Source organism: Eptatretus burgeri, chromosome 3 (genome assembly GCF_056783735.1).
Source record: "Eptatretus burgeri isolate ZD-2024b chromosome 3, Ebu_testis_v1, whole genome shotgun sequence".
Lineage (NCBI taxonomy): Eukaryota > Metazoa > Chordata > Myxini > Myxiniformes > Myxinidae > Eptatretus > Eptatretus burgeri.
Window position 1 is genome coordinate 782,592 of NC_140963.1, and position 23,373 is coordinate 805,964.

The 23,373-nt window shown below is 41.9% G+C and overlaps 1 long non-coding RNA gene across 2 annotated transcripts in view; it reads right to left on the reverse strand.

Annotated features, from left to right (window-relative positions):
* LOC147029281 (uncharacterized) overlaps window positions 1-23,373 on the reverse strand; it is a 101,873-nt gene that overhangs the window by 24,355 nt on the left and 54,145 nt on the right. Inside the window, exon 4 of one of the 2 annotated variants that reach the window (XR_015055850.1) lies at window positions 18,258-18,982. The exons of the other annotated variant lie outside the window; for it this stretch is intronic. This is a non-coding gene — a long non-coding RNA (uncharacterized LOC147029281). Of the gene's footprint in view, window positions 1-18,257; window positions 18,983-23,373 lie in introns of those variants that run through there. 2 annotated transcript variants of the gene reach the window in all.

A 23,373-nucleotide genomic window follows, 5' to 3' on the forward strand; every position in this document is an offset into this window, starting at 1 on the left:
TACCTCAGGTTTACAAGTGGTTAGGGAGCAATTTTGGAAATATTGTTTGGCAAGTCATAAGAATTCTGATATTAACACTTTCAGGAGTATCAGTTCCACTTTAGAGTTCTTAGATAGGATTAAATATCTCAATGTTAAATCTATTGATGTTTTTTATTTGTCTGCTTTGCATACAAATTTGGATTTACTGCTGGTTAAGGAAGCACTCTTTAGTGTTACTGGTACATTGCATGTAGAGGTGATTGCATCACCTCTCCCACCCCCGACCGGGGAGAGCAATGCCTCACCACACTCCGGAAGGGTGGCGGTGGAAGCAAGGAGGAAGGGGGGAAGTGAGGAGGGAGGGGAGAGACAGAGGAGGGGAAGGGGGGGAGTGAGGAGGGAGGAGGAGTGAGGAGGGGGCATGAGGAGTGGTGGGGGAAGAGAACGAAGCATGAAGGGAGGGGGAATAAGTGTGAGGGGAGAGGAAGGGAAGGAAGCATGAGGGGAGGGGAAGGGAAGCAAGCGTGAGCGAGGGGTAAGGAAGGCAGCATGAGGGGAAGGGAAGGCCGAATGACGGGAGGAGAAAGGAAGTGTGGGGGGAGGGGAGGGAAGGAAGCGTGAGGTTGCGGTAAGGAAGGCAGCATGAGGGGAAGGGAAGGGAAGGCAGCATGATGGGAGGGGAAGGGAAGGAAGCATGAGGGGAGGGGAAGGGAAGGCAGCATGAGGGGAGGGGAATGGAAGGCAGCATGAGGGGAAGGGAAGGCAGCATGAGGGGAGGGGAATGGAAGGCAGCATGAGGAGAGAGGGGAATGGAAGGCAGCATGAGGGGAGGGGAATGGAAGGCAGCATGAGGGGAGTGGAATGGAAGGTGGCATGAGGGGAGGGGAAGGGAAGGCAGCGTGATGGGAGGGGAAGGGAAGGAAGTATGATGGGAGGGGAAGGGAAGGCAGCATGAGGGGAAGGGAAGGAAGCATGAGGGGATGGGAAGGGAAGGAAGCATGAGGGAGGGGTAAGGAAGGCAGCATGAGGGGAAGGGAAGGCAGAATGACAGGAGGGGAAAAGGAAGTGTGGGGGGAGGGGAAGGGAAGGAAGCGTGAGGGAGTGGTAAGGAAGGCAGCATGAGGGGAAGGAAAAACAGCATGATGGGAAGGGAAAAGGAAGTGTGGGGGGAGGGGAAGGGAAGGCAGCATGAGGGTAGGGGAAGGGAAGGCAAAGGTCAAGGTCACATAAATAGTCAATTTTCAACAGATTCACTTGATATCTTTGTATATCTATACACAGTGTATAACACAGTCAGTATATATGGTAAAAAAATAAAACCCTAATATATAGTAAAGTCAGTATATATAGTAAAAAAAAAATAAAAACACACCGACAGTCCGTCCGTGAAGCCATGTGACTATATGTGTTAATTATATGAATTACAGTTTCACCCTGACCACACACATATGTCAATTAATTACATAATACTGGAATGTACCTTTCAATCCTTTAGACTGCTGAGACTCCTTCGACCGTTAAAGACACTTTAAGACTCAAAAGACACTGAAGACCTAAAAGACACCAAAGACCCAAATACCCAGAGGAGCCAAAAGACCCTGATGACACAAAAGACCCAAAGATCCTTTCAGACACCTTTTACCTTTAAGACCCTTTGAACACTTAAGACACCTAGAGATCCCTTCACCATTTCCACCTTTTGACCCAAAGAACCTTCAGACATTTACACCCCTTAAGTTACTTTAGAGTTTAGACCACAACATAATTTAGGCCACTTACAGCCTTCAGACTGTTTTGACAGTTTTGACAGTTTAGACCCTTGCCCATTTAGAGATTTAGACTGGTTGGACATTTTTGTATCAATACTAATAAATGACAGTGTGTGTGTGTGTGTGTGTGTGTGTGTGTGTGTGTGTGTGTGTGTGTGTGTGTGTGTGTGTGTGTGTGTGTGTGTGTGTGTGTCCTCCATAACTCTGAAACCATGAAACGTAGCGGTCTGAAACTTTGCATGCATAATAAGCAAACTCCAAGGGCATGCATGGATGAAAATTGTGTGTTTGGGTTCATTTAAACACCCCTTTTGAAGAAAATTAATGACTTTATTTAATTATCCTTTATCAATTCTCAATCTTGGTCAGTCCTTTGTCAGCTTGCAGGGGTTTTAATTCACCATTTTGTTCAGCCTATCCAAACATGCTTTGATTTGGAAACACGATCTACTCTCACAGACTAATTATTGCATCTGATTTGAGAATCGGATCTGGTGGACTAAATAAGTGTTAAAATCTGGAGTGAAATCTGAAAATTTTAACAAATTAGCAATTTTTTTCTGACTATTTATTTAAGCAATTAACTAAGCTTAATTTTTTTCTACTGTTCGGACGATAACAATTTGTGACGAAAAGATGAAGGAATGTGCACAAAGTGGAACATCATTTTGCGCAACACCGTGTTCTCCAACCTGCTTTTACAATCCATGATGATAAAGTTGACAGGGGTCCTTTTTTTTTTGCCAATTACGTCCGCAGTTTTGTTTTTACCATTTTATGCGATCTGCTTTCATGACAAAATATTAATACAACTGCACTAATTAACTATCAAAGATCCATCAAAGATCGGAGGTTACTGTTTTCACCCCTTTCTGTTTGTTTGTTTGTTTGTGAACAGTATTACGGAAAAACTCCTTGACGGATTTCGACGAAACTTGGTGGGGGGATTAGGTATGGTCCAAGGATCATGCCATTAGATTTTGGGCTTGGTCCAAAATCCAATATGGCCGCTATGGCGGCCATTTTGAAAAAATATTTGAATTTTTTTTTTGCATTTCTGCATGTTTTAAGTGATTTCCAACCCCCCCCCAAAAAAAAAAAATTGTTAGAGAAAAAACAAATTTTTTGCAACTTTTTTTTCAACAAAATTTCGATTTTTTTTTGCATTTCGACATGTTATAAGTGATTTCCAACAAAAAAAACATGCCAAAATTATAATTGCGGCTTATTTTGGAACTTCAGGTGGATATACCCACGTAAAATCAATTTCTTTCTCAAGGAATCTAGTTATGACGAATGAATTGAGTATGTAAAAGTTAAAAGTAAAAGGGAAAGTTGCAAACTATGCTCTGTGAGCACTGTTGACATCAAATTGAATGAATAGGATATCAGGTTCACTTGAGTGACCTAGCAGTATTGGCGGGGGAGGTTTTGCACTCTACCGAGTGCTCCCCCTCTAGTTGTTACTGTAATATATTAATGGTTGGCAGTGGCTGAAAACAAAGAGGTACGAAGACAGCACACACGGAGGTCGGATGTGGTGGGGTTTGTGTGTGCCTGCATGCAAGCAGGTTGGAGGAACGAGTTTGGGTTATGGTGTGCAGACAGGCAGGCCTTTGCCAGGTAGATAGCATTGGTATTGATTTTTAAATGCTCCCACCCAGTTTTATGTAGAACACGGCGGTTATAAAGAAAATGTTGCTGTTTGGGAACATTTTATATTGCTTCGATAATGCCCTGGTACACTGCCTCCCTTACACTGCCTTCCCTCCCCCTCCCCTTACACTGCCTTCCCTCCCCCTCCCCTTACACTGCCTTCTCTTCCTCTCCCCTTACACTGCCTTTTCTTGCCATTAAGTTCCTTCTCCTCCCTTCATGCTGCTTCCCCTACTCATAGGATCAGCATAATCCCTATTAATGTATTGGGGTGTTTTTTTTCCCGGTGGTCTTGGCAGGACGGGGGAGATGCAAATTCTCCATGTAAACGTGTATCATGCAGCGCCGCCTGCAGGTGGGGGAGGATATTACAAGTCTCCACCATTTACAGTGCAGTGTTTCTGTCCCCACGTTTTCCAGTACAGTGAAGCGTTTTGAATTCCAAGCAGTACAAATACTTTTTTCTTCATGCGCATAACTTCATGGGTTATTTATTTATTTATCCTTCACAGTGCTGTCAGTTGCCTATACACCGCCCAAATAAAGATATGCATCGGAAGTGTTGCACGCTTGGAGCAAGATCACCCAAAGGGTGGGTGACTCTGCTGGTATATATAAACGAAAATCACGGGTGGACGGTGAACCCTCGTCGAGATGAAGTCTTGGTTGACCTCTGTATGTTTATTAATTACGTGCTGTTTGAACATGAGTTGAGACGTGAGTGTCTGTGTTCATGACAATGATTACTGGACCTTGACTACGTCTATTAATTGTGGACAATTGGAAAAAAAAACTTTTCGATCTGTCGACCTTGAGAGCTCTTTTCACCTTTTCGACCCCTTTCGACCATTTTTACCTTTTATACCCTTTGACCCTTAAGACCCGAACACTTTAGAACCTGAATAAACCGAAGATCCTGTCTGCCCCATTTGAACCCTTGACGGGATGTCAGACAAATTTTATTGATGTGAGCAGTGTTGGGGATGCTTGTGTTCCTATCTGACTTGCTATTGTTGGATTTGAACCACAAATGTTTGAGGTCGTCCCTTCCTGTTTGGTTGTTTTTTCAGGTTCTGCTCATCTTGGTTTGTGGCAGAGTGAAAAGTTCCACGTGGTAGAAAGAAGGGTTCCAATTTCCATGAAAAAGGTCGAAAAGGCCCTTTCAAATTGTTCATTCGAGATGATGTTTGTGTGGCTGCGTGAAGAATAGGCCTGGCAATTTTGGGGGGCATGTGGCTCGTGTTGTTGTTGTGGTGGTTATCGGTATGTGGAGGGGTTGTGTTCCCCTTGGTCTGGATGTTGCAATTGCTCATGGCACAGAAGGTGTGGTTGAGCATGTCTCTGAAGTTGTGGTGCACAGTTTTGGAGAAGAAGGGAGCCATCTTGTGCGAGTGCTGGTCGTTGAGATTATACATCGAGTTAGGAATGTACTGTTCGTGCAGTGTCCGGAGGTTAAACTCTGCCGACTGAAGTGACCTCATGCATGAACACTTCTCTCAGGTGTTCTTGTGGTGTCGGACCGTTGGTCGTGAAGCTTTTTGTTTTCTGACTTTAAGGGGATTGCTAGTCCTGGGAACACCAACGACCTCCAGATGTTGGTAGTTGAGTCTCTTAAGCTTCATGTAAAATATACTTTATTAATGTTATAGTTTGTAATTGAGTTAATCTCGAGTGAATTGTCAAAAGGTTGTAAAATACCATCCATGTCACGTGATATCGGTGATTGAAGTACATCATCCACTGAATGATGAAATCGGTTTGTTTTCCATGACGTGACAAAGCCTGTTGGTGACGCGTGTTCGGACTAGTATCAGAGACTGATTAACGTCACCAAACTCTGTGTGTATTGCTGTCATGTCCCCAGACTGGCGTGTTACATCGGCACGGGGAGCTCATGGTTGTTGGCACCGTTGCTTTATGGCGTTCCCACCATTTTGTGAGACTGATGATCAAAAGCTGCAAGCTTGATGACACTGATCTCCTCGTCGTGTCCCGTCTCGAACACGACTACCTCATGGTAAAGTTATATGGCTTTGTTGTAAACAAGGCTGGCAGTGCTGACATCTGGGAAAGTCATGGACACTTGTTTCTTGTATACAATAATAATATGGAATAGGCAAAGCCTATAAGCGAACGTAGAATTCTTCTTACATTTGCCTATGACTTTACCTATAACTTGTTCACAACTGTATACTTGCCAACTATACCGTGGTACATGTAAGCGCCACACAGCTGATGATTTTGACGCAATTTCCGGTTACTTCGGCCTGGATTCGGGATCAGCGATCAAATAATGTAAATCACGATTAAAAATTATTTTTTGATGATGCGGGAGATATCTTTATTAAAATCAGTGGAGGAAATATACACCATGTCTGATATTTGGGTCTTTCATGTCTCCGACGATGCCTCTATCTTCCGGCATGCATCATTTCCCATGACAAAAACCGGAAGCAAAAGGGTCATAGCCAACGACACGGATTCGAAATTGCCAAGGTATTGTGTTCTTGTTGTTTCCTATTCTCTCATGTGCATGCGTTGAGTATGAAGCCCACTACGTTCAATAATAATAATAATAATAATAATAATAATAATAATAATAATAATAATAATAATATGGAATAGGCAAAGCCGAGAAGCGAACGTAGAATTCTTCTTACATTCGATGCTGCAATTTCCGGTTACTTCGGCCTGAATTCGGGATCAGCGATCAAATAATGTAAATCACGATTAAAAATTATTTTTTGATGATGTGGGAGATATCTTTATTATAAAATTAGGTAGACTTAAAACTGCAAGAGTATTTACTCTCTCGTTTTTTGTTAATTTTTTAGTCATAAAGGTGTGATTGGGTATACGATAAATCAAATTAATTATTTGTGCATTTCAATAACTGTGATAACACTACTGCATATTACCTCAACATTACCTTCACAACAACAACTACACCGCCTCGAACAGGATCTCATCTGAAAAAATAAACATTACCTCAACATTACCTTCACAACAACTACACTGCCTAGAACAGGATCTCATCGGGAAAAAAATATTACCTAAACATTACCTTCACAACAACTACACCGCCGAGAACAGGATCTCATCTGAAAAAATAAACATTACCTCAACATTACCTTCACAACAACTACACTGCCTAGAACAGGATCTCATCGGGAAAAAAATATTACCTCAACATTACCTTCACAACAACTACACCGCCGAGAACAGGATCTCATCTGAAAAAAAATATATTACCTCAACTTTGTACCTCAGCATCACCTCCACAACGACATCTACACCGCCGAGAACAGGATCTCATCTAAAAAAATATATTACCTCAACATTATACCTCAACATTACCTTCACAACTACACTGCCTTGAACAGGATCTCATCTGAAAAAAAAATTCTCAACAGTACCTTCACAACGACAACTACACCGCCTAGAACAGGATCTCATCTGAAAAAAAAAATTCCTCAACATTACCTTGACGACAACTACACCGCCTACAACAGGATCTCATCAAAAAAAAATTAATATTACCTCAACATTACCTTCACAACAACAACTACACCGCCTAGAACAGGATCGCATCTGGAAAAAAAAAGAAAACCTCAACATTACCTTCACAACGACAACTACACCGACTAGAACAGGATCTCATCTAAAAAAATAAATATTACCTCAACATTACCTTCACAACGACAACTACACCAACTAGAACAGGATCTCATCTGAAAAAAAATATTACCTCAACATTATACCTCAACATTACCTTCACAACAACAACTACACCGACTAGAACAGGATCTCATCTGAAAAAAATATATTACCTCAACATTATACCCAACATTACCTTCACAACGACAACTACACCGACTAGAACAGGATCTCATCTGAAAAAAAAATATTACCTCAACATTACCTTCACAACGACAACTACACCGACCAGAACAGGATCTCATATAAAAAAATAAATACTAGAAGCGAACAATGAATTCTTCTTACATTCGCTTCTGACTTTACCGATAACTTGTTCACAACTGTATACGCAATTTCCAGTTACTTCGGCCTGGATTAAGGATCAGCGATCAAATAATGTAAATCACGATTAAAAATTATTTTTTGATGATGTGGGAGATATCTTTATTAAAATGAGTGGAGGAAATATACACCATGTCTGATATTTGGGTCTTTCATGTCTCCGACGATGCCTTTATCTCCCGGCATGCATCATTCCCCATGCAAAAACCAGAAGCAAACGGGTCATAGCCGATGACACGGATTCCAAATTGCCAGGGTATTGTTGTTGTTGTTGTTGTTTCCTATTCTCTTATGTGCACGCAGTAAGTATGACGCTCACTACGTTCGCTCTCAATAATAATAATAATAATAATAATAATAATGACAATCACGTGGGGTGTTGTTTTATGAGGGATTTGTCAGATGATGATTGCTGTCATGACTGGTGGCACTTGTACGCACCAAAAGTAAATAACGTGTGCGTGCGTGTTTTTTTGTTTGTTTGTTTGTTTTTTTTCCAGTCGCCATATCATGACATGTATTTTATAACACTTAAGGAATTATGGGTTTCTGACATGGGTGAGAAAATTGTTGATTATTTGATGTTACTTGAGTACCAAGGGGGGTGTGGGGAGGGCGATCCATCCTGGGTGACAGCCAGGGGTGGGGGTGAGGGGTGGGGTGGAGGGCGATCCACCCTGGGTGACAGCCAGGGGTGGGGCTGGGGGTGAGGGGGCAGGGGGTGCCATTGGGAGAGTTGAAATACCAGTTTGATGATTTCATGATGGTTTTAGTTGCAAGTGACATTATAATATTATTTTTAAAGAGAGTAACTTAGAACTAAAACCATCATTATATCATCGTACACGGAGCAGGGTGGTGGAAGTGGTGGTTCGTGGTAGGAGGTAGGAGGAGTTCGAGCTGATGTACTTGGCACGGGGTTTGTTTGCGGATGAAGCAGCTGTTGATGGCTGGAAGTAGCTGCTGAGTGGAGACTTAAGAGTTCGTTTAATTCTCCTCAAGAGTCTTCATATAAAACACGAAAGCACGATCCCAGAAAAGCTTTTTTGTCATCAGCTTTCTCCACCAATCGGAAGCAAGCTTTCGTCAGTTACCAGATCATTTTGAATTGTAAGAAAGCTCATGATTCGTTCTTTGGTGTGACGTCAGTTAAAACTCATTTGCATATCTGTCTCGGCCACGATGGGAGCGCGACGTGATTCATGGGTTAACCCCTTCATCCTGAAAAGTTAATTACATGACTGCACTGTATCCGCAGGCCTTCTGAAAAGTTAATCTTCTCCATTAACTAGTTAACGGGCAGGAAAACAAACATCGCCATGGAAATGACGTGGTGTCATCGCCGGGCCCTTGATGATGGATTTTCTGTTACCTGTTTGAAGATTCTTCCTGGTGATGTTTTCTCTGTGGTTGAAGATGTGTTGTTGTTTTATCAATGCCAGGCAGTATCACCTGTTTGCTGAATTTTTAATATCCTGTATTTCTCTTATTTCCTATTTCCTTTCGGTAGGTGCTGTAATCCGCTTGAAATTTTACTTGTAAACATGAGATATATATATATATATATATATATATATATATATATATATATATATATATATATATATATATATATATGTTTTGTGTGTATTTAATTTTAAAAATTATTCATCTGGGGGGTGGTAGGTGCCAAATCCTTTCGGTATACCCCTGTTTGACGTCACACGTACTGATAAACAATGTCCCAAACATCATTGGAGTGTTTAATGACTTCATGTACCAGGTGCCGTTGCATTGTGACCGTTTAACTGTAACACTGGTGATTCTATGCATCCCACTTGATGAATCTTTGTTTCTTTAACAGGATGGTTTACAGCCTGATGTGCCATCTGGGTGATAGCACTGTCCTCTGGAGGTGATTAAGCTGTTAATGACACTGTATTGGCTGGGTAAACTTGTGGTTGTACGCAAGGTTGTGCTAGTTTACCTGTTGCATTGGTTTATGACCGCAACCAGACTAACAGCGGACACGGAGTTTGGTGAACAAGCAGCCGTAAGTGTTATAAACATACTAATCTAACTTGTCGGATTGTCTTTACGTACAGAGCCCACACATAACTCAGTTACATTTGCTGTGGTTGCTTTTGAGCATTTAATCCGACCACCTTTGCCACATTTCTTTGAAATAATTTAACTAATAAAAGGGCATGCTTTAATTTTCAGCCTCTTCTTGGAGCCAAAGTTTATTATGGTGCTAAAAAAACAGATATAAACATGTACTCAGACTTGTGTTGTTACTACGACTTTTTAGCCCAACTCCACAATGTATACAAACATGATATTTTTGAAATATCATGATCGACAGTGCGATATCATTTTATGCCCATCTCTCAATGGTGAAGAATCACTTAAAAATTCAAGTAGCCAGATCCGGATCTAGATCTTCACCAAAATCTAATCAGTTTGTCGTCGTCGCACACCGAACCTGTCCACAAAATTTCATCCGTATCCGTCCACAACTTTTCGAGATATCCTGCACACAAACAAACAAATGAAATTGCTCGTTGAGCAAGGAATTACCAGAATAACTGTCATATCTCCATGATCTCTGAAAAAAAACAAAAAAAGGGAAATCAATTAGGTTCTTATAAGTCGATAGTGCTACTGTTGAATTAGATATAGCACTTAGTTTGGTCATGATCATAACTTGGAAGTCAATCGGATTTGAAATGGCGTTTTTATCGCAATTTGAAAGTTTTGACCCGACCCCCCCCCGCTTGACATTCGACCCCTGACCGCTAAGGAGGGTGTTGGTGTGACACCTCATTGAGACATATGGTTGGATGCAGAATTGGAAGATGCACATTTTTGATTTGGTTTGAAGTCGATACAACAATTTTAGCGGACGTTATTGCGAAATAAGAATTTCGGTTTTTCGGTGACCTTGATCTTTGACCTAGATTCACCATAAACGACAAGTGTCTAAGTTGGACCATGGCCGACTTCTGTACCCAGTTTGGTCATGATTGCTGACTGCTACAGGGTAAACAAACACACAGAATGACACACACAACCGACCAACATGATTGACGAAATCTGAAGGATTGCGGCAATGAACAAACAGACAGACAGACAGGAAGAAAGGGTGAAAAAGTAACCTCCTTCACCTTTGGTGGTGGAGGTAATAAACTTTTGTTACCTGAAAATTCTGCTATGGGCGAGCAAAGAGGCTCCTTCAGTGGAGAACTTGAAGCAACACACAGCACTGAAGAAGAAATGTCTCTTCCTATCACACTATCAGTACTCACACACAAGTGATACATTTTCAGCACGTACGTATCATGCACTACGTGCTTTCTCAAAATAATGAAATCCAGCATGATGTGCACACACCCGTACCGGTCTCTTTTATTAAATACTGCTGTGGGCCGGGGTCGGTGGCGAGAGCGACCGCTCGGTGGGGAAGTTTATGCCGTCCCCCACCAAACTCCCCGGAATTATAGGCCGTCGCTCTGGATATTTTCCATGATCCGCGGGTCGCAGAACCAACCTAACCGTGGTCGCCAATATCTTGATCGTGTGGCATAGGGTTATTTGTCTAGAGCCAAAGTACCTAAGTATCCGCGCAATCTCGTCTACCGGGGATCCACGCCCTCGGAACGCCTGGTCGAACCGGATTTACTCTACCGACAGCGGTGAATTCACACTACCGACTACCACTTTGTCACCTACCTTTCCGGCTCATTGCAGTCGAGCGGGGCCTGCCCAGGACGTCCTGGCTATGGTAGACCGATTACCGTGGATGAAACCCCATCTGAACTCAGACCCGGACAATGCTGGACCAAATAAAGAAAGGATGGAAATGATCTGGGAACATTTCTAATAATTTATTTACCATGAATAAAAGACAAGAGAAGCGAGACTTAAAGGGAATATTCAATGCAAGTATTTACAATGGGCAAAAACATTTATGCAGTTCTACTTACAAGACGGGCCCAACACACTACACACAAATGAAAAGAAAACCCAAGGTTCTTTATTCGACCTTCCAGCCAATGAGTGAGACGAGCTGCGGGGTCAGAGTTCGGCTTGTACCTGGTCGTCGGAAGGAAGGGAGTACTCGGTGATGCGACACCTGACAAAGGTTGTTGGTCCGATCCCCCGTCGCACGTGGGGGACTCGAGGCTCGTGGCGGAGTTTGGGTGGCGAATAATCGGGGTCCACAGAGGGGGGTCAAAGTCGCTCTGTCCTTCCTTGTAGATGGCCAGCAGAGACACGTTCGCACCTCGATGGCCCTCTGCTCAACCCCCGTGACAACAAAAACCCCTTCATACAGCAACGTAGACCTCCTGTGACCACTGTTCGTAATCGCTTCTCGTAACCACCCCTTTGTAACAGCAAAAAACCCTTAAGAACCTCTCACAACTCTCATGCAACCCACCAACAACGCCTCCGAGAGTCTCTGGAATTTATAGACCTCCCTCAGTGGGGAGGGGCCTTGGTCAGCACACCTCACTGTTTGCCTCTAATTGCCCAGGATCCTACGGGCACAGCCTTCCTGGGCGGGGTTTCGGCCATGCACGGAGAAAGCCGCCCCTCCCCTCCACACGTGTTTGAGGAAGGTGGATGGTAGTGAAGCCACCATTGCGTGTGGAACGTTCGTGGAAGCCGAGGACTGGGACTGCGAGGTCCCCCTCTCGGCAAGTCAAGGTACGAGCAGCCAACGGTGGTGATGGAGCGTGATGGGCAGGTGGTGAGATATAATAACCTAACTATAAAAAAAACATCACAACACACATATTCGACTCTCTCACTAGACAAAAGGAAGGGATTTGTCTCACACGTACTTACCGGCATAACTAACTTTGGGACCTGAATATTGAGTGCGCATGGTTTCCAGATTCGTAACAATACTGTCCGCCCACCTTACAACTTATCTGGAGAAAATTAATATTGATTTACATATAATTAGTTGATGCATTTGGGTAACATCCTACATCTGGGTCTGTGTGGATTGTGCAGAGCAACGCATTTTATGTTATATTTGAAAAAAAACATGGGGGAGGGTGAAATTTATTTGTTGTCCTTCCTGGTTAACAAAGTGGGAGGGACGTATGTCCCCCGTGCCCCACCCATCGACACCCATAATTCTCCAAGAGTGTAAAAGCAGGCCATGTATCGTCATTTTAAAACCAAATCATATGTTTTCATGGTACAGGTACAATACCCAAGAGAGAATGTTGCTTCCTTCCATGGGAATCATTGTAATTGTTTTTTTGTTTTTTTTGTATACATTGGTCGAGGCTCGTATGAGAGCTAACACACAACTCACATCAAGGAGGCATGAGACAAGAGGGGCGGGAGTGGAAGGGACAAAACAGTGGGGAACAGACACATGAGGTGAACTGTGGAAGGGAGAGGGATGGGGATGGGACGGGGAACATGGCGAAGAGAAGATGGACATTTCAGGGACTTTCAGGAAGGAAAGCAGGAGAAATGAAGGAAGTGGGCTTGGGTGGATTATCGGGGGTAGAAAAGATCGAGGATTTGGATGGGGGAAGATAAGAGGTGGTGGTGAACAGCTGTTTTGAAAGCCTGGAGGGAAGAATGGGAAAGAATAGAGTGAGGAAGTTTATTCCAAAGGCAGGAAAAAGAGGAATGAAAGAGTGAAGATGAGCAGTGATTCGTGATTTTGGTAGTTTTACCAGAAGGGGGTTGTTGGCGGACCTTGAGCGCCCTGTGGAAATGTGGTGGGGACAAATCGCAGAGAGAGCAGGGGGGCAAGGCTGGAGAGGAGTCGGTAGAAGACAGAAAGACCACCGACCAACCTGCGGTGATTGAGTGAGAGGCCCAAAGACTCAGCTTCATTGCGGGAGATGCCGATGATCTTAAATGCCCTGGTTTCGACAGCGTGAAGCCGAGAAAGGTGGGAGGCAGGAGCACCAGCCCAGAGGGGAGAGCAGTACTCCATCAGGCTACGGACAAAAGCTTTGTAAGTGGTCAGGAGCTCAAGAGGGCCGAGGAAGGACTTAGCACGACGAAGGATTCCCAGTCGGCGACTGGCTTTTGAGGCGAGGTTGGAAATGTGACTTTCCCAGGAAAGGTCATGGCAGATAGTGAGACCTAGAAGCTTGAAAGAAAAGACTTCTTCCAGAGGATTGTTGAGAAAGTGGATGGGGGGATTTTGTAAACGGTCCTTTTGAAGAGACAGTGAGAGTGTGAGATTTGTCTGGATTGAAAGACATGTTCCACGTGTTGGACCAGTTTGTGATTTTATCCAGATCTGCAGTGAGTGAAGAAGCTGCTGCTTGCCGGTCTGAGGGATGACAGATGGTACGGCAGAGGGTGGAGTCGTCGGCAAAGAGAAATAGAGGATTTTCCAGAGAGTCCGAGAGATCATTGATGAAAACCAGAAAAAGAACAGGGCCCAGAACGCTACCTTGAGGAACTCCAGCCTGCACAGGAAGAGGGGATGAAAGAACTCCATTTAGGGCCACACGTTGACTGCGACAGGAGAGGAAGTCTGCGAGCCATGCGTGGAGATGGCCTTGAATACCATGGGAAGAGAGTTTGGTGAGTAGGGCAGGGTGCCTGACTGTGTCAAAAGCACATGATATGTCCAGGGATACGGCTCGGATTTCCTGTCTGGCATTGAGGACCTCCATCCATTGATGGGAGAGCAGAAGCAGCATATCCAGGGTAGAGTGACCTGGTCTGAAACCAAATTGATGATTGGAAATCAAGCCATTGGAGAAGAGGAAGGATTTCATATCTGAGGCGATGATGGATTCCATCACCTTGCTGATGATTGGAAGAAGGCTGATTGGTCTGTAGTTATAGGGATCTGTTTTTGCACCTTTTTTATGCAGGGCAGTGATGTTAGCAGATTTCCAAGCAGATGGCAGATGACCTTGGGCAAATGAGAGGGTGAATAGAACAGAGAGAGGGTGAGCAAGAGCAGAAGAGCAGGCTTTGAGGACACGTGGGCTGATGCCGTCTGGACCAGTTGCAGAATCTGACTCGAGGTTTGAAAGCAAGCTCTCCACCTTGTCAGGAGAAAAGGATACAGAGTCCAGGGACAGTTGGGTGCGACTGGGTAAAGTGGGTAGAGATAGAGATGGGTTTAGGACACAAGATTTAGCTGCAAACACCGAGTTTAGACATTCAGCTTTATCACGTGTGGAATCAGCAGTGCGGCCATTTGAGGTAAGGGAGGGGATGGAGGGGGAACATACACCAGAAACAGATTTGATTAAACGCCACCAGGATTTTGAGGAGGGAGAGAGGTTTGAGAGTTCAGACTTGAGATGAGAAAGATGTTGTTTTCTGGCTCTCCTGAGGGTTGATACACACTTGTTCCGAGCTTTGTGGAAAGAACTGAGATTGCCCTCAGTTGGATTTGCTTTCCATGAGGCAAAGGCAAGTTGTTTCAGGACAACTGCCTCGCCACAAGCTTCAGTAAACCAAGGGCGGGAGGAAGGGTAGGACAACTGAACACGAGAGGGGATAAATCTGTGCATGAGGGAGAGCAAGTTTCTTTGAAAGAATTCCCAGGATGAGTTGATGTTTGAGAAAGTAGTGATAGGAGACCAGTCTGTAAGTTTGATGGCTGCTCGGAGACCCTGCCAGTCGGCTTGAGTGAAATGCCAGACTCGACGGCGGTGTGATGGTTCTCTGATAACAGCCAGAGAGATGTCCACTTTGACAAGGACGTGGTCAGAAGAACCAATTGGAGCGAAGGAAGAGCAGCAGATATTGTCAGGGAAATTTGTCAAAATCAGATCCAGAAGAGATGGAGTACCATTGGTTGAGATCCGGGTCAGGAAGTTGACCGATTGAGTCAGTCCCAATGAGTCGCAGAAAGCTTTTGCTGAGGTGCCATGGCAGGTGAGAGAGGTACCCACACCTAGCCAACTGGCGTGATGACAATTGAAGTCACCACATAAGAGGAAGAGAGAGTTTGGATGAGAAGATAGAAGATGGTCCATGTTTTCGGATAGTGAGGTGTAGATGGAGTCATCACTGTTCGGTGGACGGTACAGTGCACATATAAACATGAGGTGGGAGTGGAGGGGAAGCCGAAGCCAGAGGTATTCCTGGGGGTGTGGGGGAGTGAGAGCAGTGCATGGAGAGTGAGGAATAGAGTCTTTGATGAAGAGAGCAACACCTCCACCAGGACGAGGCTCAGGTCTGTCATACCGTAAGAGGGAGTAGCCAGGGAGAGATACTTGGGAGTCAGACACGTCTTGGGAGAGGAAAGTTTCTGTTAGGCAGAAATAATTGTGCTTCCTCATTTGGCGATCTCTCGATCTGGTTCTTTCGCGATGTATTTTCGTGTACTTTTCATTCTTGTTGGTTATGAAGACGTTTGAGAATAAAAGGTATTTTTAAGCGTATCGTTTAGTACACATTTGAATGGTTCGCCATTTTTGGTTTTCTCATGCCATCTCTGCATATGTTGTACTTTTTTTACCCTACTCCATGATATTGCTGAAAATCCTCTTCAGTGTGATTCTTCATGTTATGTATGACTTTATGTATTGCAGTAAAATCACTCTTGTTGAAAAGACATATGATGAAGGCATGAAAACACCTGAAAATATGGCAAAAGATAAGACTATGACCATTGTTGATGTACCTGGGGGTGGTAACTGCTTGTTTGCTCGACATGCTATCATCTCCACAGAATTGATCTTTTCAACGGAACTGCAGGTGAGTTACTTTCAAAACTTGTAAAATTTGTGAATGATAATCCAAATTGTACCAATGATTGATTGCACTCTCATGATTTTAATGCAGATAGTGAACAGCCCAGTGATGGAAGACCTTGCCACTGATTTAATAGATAATGTGGAAACGCAAAGAGTGATTTGATGGATGAAATATTTGGACATTTTGGAATCAGGACTTCAATGGGGGTGGGGGGGGAGGGACATCTTGATGTGAAATATTTGGCCAAAATGTTCCAAATGTATATACAGATTAATGCTACAGAGAATCCGAACATGGATCCAATCTTTCGAATCCATGGTGCAGGCAATAATGACATATATGTCGGACTTATTTAGCAGTACCACAATGTCGCATTGACAAAAGCTGCTCCCAAGCCAATTCCAACTGACAATACATTCCACATCACAAACAAAACTCCTGGTGTTGGAAATGTTGAGTGTGGTGATTAATTGCCTTTGGAAGACGGTGATAATGAAATGATAGCTGGAGCCAATGATGCATTCGATAAAGCTTGCAAAATATCTGGAATGCCTTCCGAAACAAGCTTGGTTAAAACTTGTTGGGATTTGACAAACAAATTTATTTTGCACCAGCAGAGGGTGAAAACCTTCACCATTGTTAGCTGATCCACATTTTGAAGAATTATTAAATGCAGACAAATATCCACGTGGAAAAAATGACATGTTGGTTGAGAGGCAGAAGCAACTCGATGTACAAAAATATTTCAACCAACGTTTGCTTGATGTGGATGGTGGATTCGGCAGATCATTTGAATACCTCTTCTGTTCACATTATGCCACGGAAAGCAAACGAGTGCATGGAAACATCAATCATGATGTTTTCCAAAGAATCAATGCAACACCACATGAAGGGCAAAATACAACTGCAGGATCACTTAAAGATGTGGAAAGGATGAGACAGCTCGTCAGAACTGACCAAGCATACAAGATGTTGAACAATGTCAGAGGATCTCGTGTTTACTTTCAATCTGTGTTTTTTGATTGATAAGCGATGGTTCGATAACTTGAGATACCAACTTGGTTTTTCGCACTATCAGCAGCTGATTTTTGCACTGGTCAGACATTATTCAAACAGTAGCAAGGCGATATGGAACAGTTCTTGTTAATGATGTGAAAAACTTGTTGGATAATGACGATTATAAATGGCTGACGTCCAATCCTTTACCTGCAGCATGCCATTTTAAATACAAGCTCGAACTGTTGTTTAAGACTGTTCTGAAATCTAAAGCACACAGGTTGGAAGATCTCGTTGACTTTGTAATACGCATATAATTTAAAGCCAGAGGTTCGCCACGTGCACATACACTATTGTGGATTAAACGTGCACCAAAATTAGATGTACAGACTGATGAAGAAGCATGTGACTGTTTCAAGCCATGTATCATGCAGCATTCCAGAAGAGGATCTCATTCTCACTGATCTTGTCACTAATGTACGAAAACACAACCATTCCTCGGACTGTTGAAAGAAAGTAGTTTATCGTTTTCATCTCCAAAAACCTCCAAGTAGACAGATATTACTGGTTCGAGAGCCCAACTGATGTAGAACCCCCCCCCCCAGCAAGTGAAAAGCAATGCTCAAACACGTTTGGAAGAAATGCAGAACGTTTTAACAGATGAAGAAACTCCTTTAGATTTGAGCCGAGCAGAACTGCTTGACAAGGCAGGTATCAGTCATGATGCATATGACAATGCATTTTTGGTTTCTCAGAAAGGGAATAAACTTGTTCTTCTGACAGCCAAGTGAGTAGTTGATTAATCCATACAATCCAGTTATTCTGAAGGTATGGCAGGCAAACAGTTCATATTAGATGCAGATGCCTGTTTGGTGTTTGTGGCTGCATGTGTGACAAAGGATGAAAAAGGAATGGGTGAACGACTCAAACGGTTTTGAAATGGTGAAAATCAAGACGTACAGATAAAGGATCCGAATTCTTAAAACATCGAGAAGTGAGTGCACAAGAAGCAACTTTCCGAATGTTGTCAATTCCTTTGAAGTGATTAAGTAGATCAGTTGTATTTGTAAACACTGAACCCCCCCCCCCCAAAAAAAAAAATCCATGAGGTGCAGTTCTAAAAGCAATAAAAGGAATTCAAGACAAAGATGATGATGATGATGGGGACATTTTTAAAAGCCGCATCATCGTTCGATATTCATCCAGACCTAATTGTTTAGAGTATGTGTTTGGCAAGCTTTGCTTCAAATTATACAGTGCATCAGCTAAAAATGAAGACTGATGATGGCACTCCTCAAATTTTACATTAAGATGGCAATGAGGTAGAAAATGATAACAGAGACGATCTACCTGCACTGATACAATTGCAGGAGAGGAAAGGCATAATGCACAAAGAAAGGCAAGAAGCAGTAATTCGATTCCAGAAATACAACACAGAAAAGGAAAGCAGCAAATGCTACCATGCAAAGTTAATGCTGTATCTTCCTTGGCATGACGAAGAATCAGATTTGATTGCAGGATATCCAGACTATGCCGCTCATTAACATGCAATTGCCGACAAAATTGAAACAAATGAAGCAAAATACACTGAAAATGTGCATCTTATTGAAAAGAATGCTATTCATGGAGCCCCAGAGCATAGTTGGCCCGATATAGCACCAGGAGCTATACATAACCAAATACAGGATGTAGAAGGTGCACAAATAGAGACTGTTAGAACAAGAGGATGTTGATGCAAATGCAGCAATGTTCCCAAATCCAACAGTTGACAATCCATCTGAATTGATGCAGTTATTGACAAAAACTGCTGTCTCCCATTGAGTATCGACGTATAACGAACAAGGAATCTAAATGAGAAACCAAAAAAAAAATGTTTTATCACTGACATTGGTGCAAAAACAAGCTGTCTTTGCATTGAAACAAAACAAGCAAGTGATGCCATTCAGAATATTTACTTTCTCAGTGAACTTGGTGCTGTTGGCAAAAGTCATGTCATTAAATTGATTCATTCAGACACCAGAAAAATAATGGCACACTCTTACCAGATAAAACCAACAGATGTAGTTACACTTCTGACAGTTCCAAATGGTGTGGCAACCTTCAACATTGATGGAATGACCGTTCAGTCAGCATCATCTGTGATGATGTTACCGACCCAGAAAATGCTCCATGTTTTTGCATACAATGAAGATGTACATATACAATTTGAAAAATAAAACAGACAAACTGGCACCAAAAGATCAGCAGATATGAATTCATGGATCAGATGATCAAACCGAGGGCACTGGTCAGTTAGATCTGTCAAAGGTATCTTCATCGTAAAAACATTCAAACTCTGGAGGCTTGGAAACAGTTTTAGTTGTTGCTGTTGATGCTCAAGTGACGATGACTGAATGTTAATACCTCAGAAGGTGTGGTGAATGTTGTCATGGGTGAAGTTCAAGCTATTATAACAAACAATCCATCCCGCCATCCATTGGGACCATACTCTGCACAGAGTGTTGGTGCTGCCAAAGCAGTTTCCTGGGCTATTGGGCACAATCCTGGACGGGTCGCCACTCCGACGCAGAATACTTGAATGGCTCAATTTTCCCAGCAAGCTGGTACTGAATTAGCCGACCTCAGAAGGATGACTGGCTGAGTCAACCCCACCTGGTATCAATTCAATGGAGGGTGGGATTTGAACTCAGGACCCTAGGATTCCAGGCCCACCACCCTAACCATTAAGCCAACACCAGGCATATAACAAGCAATGCTGGTCAAGTTATTCCCATCCTTGTTAAATTTGACAACACTGAAGCTGGGTGGCTAGCTACCAGATCAAGTCGATGGAGAAATGGTTATCCAAATGCAGTACCGATGGTGAGACGTGAAGAAAAACACGAGAAACAGTGAAAGAAAGGTGCACAAATTGCACGTCGTCAGTTTCCACTCACGTTAGCATGGGCCGTCACCATAAGTGCCAAGGATTTGTAAAAGTTGTTGTAAATAAATATGGGCTAGCCATTTAACTCCGTCCAGCAAAATTAGTGAAACGAGACATTTTATGTCTTTTTGGGGTTTTTTTTCCTTGTTAATACTTCTTCTATTTTTGGTTGGAAGTTTCTCTAGAATGGAGTTTTCTTTCTCTGGTTGCAGAGCTGGTGTTTGTCTCATATGTGTGGGGAAGGGAGTGTCAAGCATCGAGAGAAATGTTTTGTTTGTGGTCAAATCCATCGTATTTTTTTGGATGAAATTTTTTTTTGTTGTGCACTGTCGTTTTCCTATTCAATTATGGGCTTGATTGAATGAAAAAAAAAATCGATTTGCTTGATTAAAGCGGATTTGATGATGAAAAAAATATTTATATATGTATATATATATATGTATGTATGTATGTATGTATGTATATATATATATATATATGTATGTATGTATGTATGTATATATATATATATATGTATGTATGTATGTATGTATGTATGTGTGTATATATATATATATATATATATATATATATATATATATATATATATATATATATATATATATATATATATATATATGTATGTATGTATGTGTATGTATATATATATATATATATATATATGTATATATATATATATATATATATATATATATATATATATATATATGTATATATATATGTATATATATATATATATATATATATATATATATATATATATATATATGTATTTTTATGTATATATATATATATATATATATATATATATATATATATATATATATATATATATATATATATATATATATATATATATATATATATATATATATATACAAAGGGTGTCCCAAAAGTCACCGAGGGATTTAGAAATTAAATAACATTTCTGATTTTAATAATTTATGATTATTTCTATACCAAAAGAAAATTTACATAATGGAGATAAATTTGCTTTATTTATGAAAAATGATGCAGCTTAGATGGCCTCCATTTTCGGCTCCGCAGAGACGGGCTCTTTCGACAGCATTTTCCATAACAGCGGATAATAACTCCGGCTGCAGCCCTCAAATTTCTGCACAGATGTTGTCCTTGAGCTGCTGAATTGTTTGGGGCTTATTGATGGACACACTCCTTTAGGTAACCCCAAATAAAATAATCGGGAGGCGTCAAATCAGGAGAACGTGACGGCCAAGAAATTTCTGAATTTCACGAAATTATACGGTGTCCATGCTCTTTGGGTTAGATTAATTGATCGATGAAATTTAAAATAAAAATTCCACGATTTTTGTTCTTTGTTCAGTTGTGAATTTTTCCATGGATAATTTCCAAATGTTCATGTAAATTCTGAAAAGAAAAGAAAAACAAATTATTAAAAAACAGAAATGTTATTTAATTACTCGTTCCCGAGGTGACTTTTGGGACACCCTGTATATATCTTTCAAAAAGCACAATTTGCAGTTGAAAATGGGAGGACCACCAGGAGGCGCCAACACCAAGTAGTGTCAATTATTACACTTGTGATGAAACGAGCAACACTTGACTTGAGGTAATGACTCAAGGTTCTGTCACTTATTATTTTGATTTCTTTTATTTTTTTTGAGGTTTGTTAATCTGTTTTATCAATCATTTTAAACATAAAAGTTATTTGGGGGAAATTTCGACTTTTCTTTTATTATGTTTTTTTGTTTACACAAATATCTGCTCATGGAAGAGATAAATGACAGGGCAGAATGTTCACAGACTGTCAGAGTATCAGGGGAGGTAAAGGCATCACGCATGAGAGGATGAGTGGCAGAAAGTAAATGGGTGGGTGTGGGTGGGAGATGGGGAATGGAGCAGCACAAGTCAAAAGAGCAAGAGACGGTATCTGTGAAAGCACGAGGCGATGTCAGACAGCACTCTTGTTATGTGCCCATCTCCATTTCCATGAAAAGATACAGTGAATTGGCTTCACAGCTGAGATAATGGAGATATTAAAGAACACAGTATTCCAAAAGCAACATGCAATTAATTGTAGGGGATAACCAGGTGTACCATTCTGGAAGAATGTGTGGTGTGACCTGGTAAGGCTTGGTGAGAACAGGGCATGAAAACGGAGAACAGCACCTTCCTGAGGTGGTTGAGAATCAAACCTTGGGACTGGGTCTCATGCCAACCAATAATGCAGAGCCTTGGGCTCAATCACCTCTACGACAGCAAGATGGGAAGCAGCTGAGCTGTGAGTAGGGACCCCAATAATTCATGGTACGTACAAGAACTTCAGATGAAGGTCATACACTCTGCTGAGTTTTGAGTGACTCGGAATTGACCGAGCTCTGCTGATAAATCTTTGGTATCCACCATCCTTTGCAGCCTGTTTGGAGAAGTGGTTCACCAAGACTGATTGTGAGGCCTGTGACTCAAATTTAGATAAATTCTGAAATGGTGGAGTGTTTATGAGGAGACAGTTTGAAAGATGAAGACAAGAAGATGCAAAGTTAAATTGGCACAGAAAACACTTAATTTGACTATTTTCACTTGGCTGAATGACAGTGATCTGCAGTTTATTTATTGTCGATCATTTTCCTTCTCTCACAGACTCTAGGCTACTGTTGCATGTTGTGTAATTTCACTTTTAGGTCAGCTCGCTGACCTAATAAAAGTGTTCGATGTCCTCAGATCCATCCGTCCATCTGTCACCAATTTTTATTTTTCTATCTCCTCCTCGACGTCTCGGTCGATTGAGTTCTAACTTGACACGATGATAATACTAGTTACTCTCTATACATCGTTTGAGCCCTTTTTCTCATTTTCCCCTCGAAGGTCAAGGTTACAGGGTCAAGTGCAAAATGACCGATTGGTCGAATGGCCTATAAGGAAGTATCGGACGGCTATAATGCAAAATGGGTTTCATAGGGATTATTAAGAAGATTTAATTCGACCAACTAGTTTCTCGTTACCTCTGTCGTCTGGCCCTGTTTATTGGGTAACACGAGGTCCGCTGACTTCAACACGGCTTTGCGCGGTTATTAGATCCTCGTGGAGGATCTCAAAATCTTACTCACGTTGTTGTTCTTCATCTTCTTCTTGTGGACTTTTTTGTTTCACAGCCTACAGTTTTCATCGAAACTTCCTGAAACTTGGCATATATATGTAAAAATTCCCTGCGCAGACAGCAACCATCTCCGATTTTGAAAATTCCTCCTAGAAAAAAAGTTATGACGTCAAAATATCTCCGCTAATGGAAATCGCCTAAAAAATTATCTCCGAAACTCGGCAAGCTTTTTGAAT